Source organism: Beauveria bassiana (assembly GCF_000280675.1).
Source record: "Beauveria bassiana ARSEF 2860 unplaced genomic scaffold BBA_S00067, whole genome shotgun sequence".
NCBI classification, from domain to species: domain Eukaryota; kingdom Fungi; phylum Ascomycota; class Sordariomycetes; order Hypocreales; family Cordycipitaceae; genus Beauveria; species Beauveria bassiana.
Window position 1 is genome coordinate 16,666 of NW_007930902.1, and position 3,288 is coordinate 19,953.

Sequence of the window (3,288 nt, forward strand, 5' to 3'; positions counted from 1 at the left end):
GGCCTTAGGCCGAATATAAGGAAGGTAGGCTATGGAGCCCGAGTTCTTGACACTATAAAGGTAAAATAAGTAACTTAACTTTATATAGGTTAACCCCTTTATATACTAAATCTACTATATTATTAAAGGGATAAGGAGTTATATAATAAATCTATAATATTAGAGTTAGTTATATAATAATATTAGGTAATCTATTACTTAGATAAAGTAGTAGCTCTCTATATAATATTATATATATAGGATATAAGCTAGACTCTAGAGAAAGAGCTACTCTACTAAGTAATAAGGTATCTAGAAGGTAAGGCTCTAGTTACCTAGCTTCTATAACTAAATTATAAAGAAACTAGTAACTAATTTTATTATTATTATTAATTATAAAATTAAACTTAATAATAAACTAAAGAAAACTATCTAAATAATAAAGAGTAGTGTGTAGCCCCCTCTTACTACTACTATTATAGTTAATAACTTAAAGCTTAATTAGTGTTATAGTTTAATAGTTACCTAGTCTCTATAATAAAGAAGGTAAAGTATTAGCTTTTATTATAATAGGTTATCTAGTATATTTCTTTATTTTATCTTATTTATTTTAATTTACTTATATAAAGTAGGTTTACCTTATTATTTATTATAGGTAGCTAGAATATATAATAGCTAAAGAAAAAGTTAGGCTATATAGCCGCCCTATAAAGTAAGGATTTATATATATAATAAAATTAATAAAAACCTAGTAGTATAGGGTCTAAGAAAATTACTCTTTTTATAAATTATTTTATAATTTTCTTTTTAAAAAAAAGACGGTATTTACTTTTATTAGAACTCTTATTTATAGTTAGTTACGCTTAGTAGCGTAGATAATTACCCTAGACGGAATACTACCCTATATTAGTAGCGTCCCTTATAATTAATTACCCTAAACTTAATACTACCTTATATTAGTAATGTCCCTTATAACTAATTGCCCTAAACTTGATGTTACCTTATGTTAGTAGCGTCCCTTATAACTAATTATAAGAGCTAATTTTAGGCGCTATCTCTATACTTTTCTAAATAAAAACTAGTTAGAGTTATAGGGATATATAGCTAGTAGCCCTAATAGCCGCCTCCTCTATAATTTCTTTATATTACTAAAAAGCTAAATATATTACTTAAATAGTATTAGTAATACCTTAAGTCTATTTCCTTAAATAGATTTTATAGGCTATAATTCTATTTTATAAAATAATAATTTTATTATCTTTTTACTTTATTATCTCTTAAAGCTCCTTATTTTAGTATTTTAGTTTTAAAACTTTATCTAAAGGGCCTTATTAGTACTTTTAACTATAAATAACTAATAGTGTAGGTACTAGTAAAATATCCTCTAGTAATAAAGGTAGCGCCTTTCTAGTAAATATAAGTATACCTAGTATCTCTTATAAAGGTATTATTAAATAAAAAGAGAAAAGTAAGTTTATAAGTTTAAATATATAAAGATATAGGAAGTTAAAATAAATATAAATTATTAATAGACTATAAGTATCTAAATTAATTTAAAAAAAAAGGTAAGACTAGGTCTAACTAAGTAGAATTATAGTTAATAATTATAAGGGTAGGCTATTATAAGAACTCTCTTTTATTAGAGTATTACTACTAAGTACTTATAGTACTAATATAAAAGTAAATTCCTTAATATTTTTCTTTAGTCTATTAATAGTAACCTTAAGACCTAGCTTCTTATAGAATATTATTATATTATTTTCTAGCTAGGTTATATAAATATTAATAAATATAACTACTCTCTCTAATATATCTAAGTATAATAATATACTAAGAAGAATATTATTTATTTATTAGTATATTTAAAGATATAATACTATATAAAACTTATAATTTTAAATTATTAGCTATTATTACCTTATATAATAATAGGCTATATATAGGTATTAGGCTTAGGTATAATAAGAATAGTAAGGCTAGGACTAAAAAGTTATTAAAGAAGCTTTATAAGAGGGGTAGTAGGCTAGCTAGGTAAATAGATTTTATACTTAGAATTAGATTAGGCTAAATACTAAACTAGATAGCCTTAGGGTTTAAGGCTATCTAGGTTAAGGGGTAAGGCTCTAGCTTTATTATACTAGAGAAAGGTAACTTAATAGTACTACTATTAAAATCTAATAATAAAATATTAAAGAGGCCTAGTATATCTAGTATAAGGATTTAGCTAAAAATAGGTTTTAGTATATTATAGGTAATTAGGCTACTTATAATATATTATAAGATAAGGAAAAGGGCTTTTTTTTTTTTAAATAAATAATTAAGAATTAAAGATAAATCTTTATTAGGATATAGAGACTCTAAATAAGAGAATCTAGTAATTTAAGTAAAATATAGGAGATAGAATAATATATAATATATATACTAAGCTAAATTTAACTATTACTTTTAAATTAACTATTTAATTATAATAAATAAAAAATAGCTAGCTATTATTTAAGTATTATATCTAGTATATTTATATTAGGCTACTATAGCTTTATTAATCCTTATATAATATAATTAGCTTATACTTAAGTAAATATAGAAGATTACTAAAAATAAAGATAATATCTTTTTATATCTTTATAAATTTACTATTTTTATAAGTAACTACTTTACTTAGTATATACCTTTCTTTACCTATAGCTACCCTCTTAGTAGGATAATTAGAGGTAACTTTTAGGTTAGTTCTTATAACACTAGGACGTCTTATTAACTAATTAAGGAATAATAACTATACCTTAGGTAAGATAAGGTATAAAGTATTTTTATAGTTTTATAATAGCTCTTTTCTACTAATACTCTATATCTTTCTTACCTTAAAGTATATAAAGCCTTAGCTTATAAAGTTTACTATACCTAAGGCGTCCCCTAATAATAAAGTAGATATAACCTAGTAAGAAACACACCTATTATTAGCCTACTTACTACTAACCTAAGATAGGTAATATACTAGATAAATATCTTAATACTTTTATAGAAATATCTTAGGTAAGGTAATAGATATAGATATAGCTTTATACCTAGATAGGTAGGTTAGCTATATTAAAGAGTCTCTTTTAATAGTAAGTAGCCTTATTACTTAAATAATAAGAATAGTAATATTAATAAAGACTTTTATTTTTATTATTATAATTAAAGCTACTTCCTTCTTAATAACTAGCTTAATAGCTTCTAAGTCTAGACTTATACTAGTATTACGCCCCCTTACCACCCCTACGCCTACTACTACTACTATTCTAAGAAGTAATAGCTAATAATATCTTATAA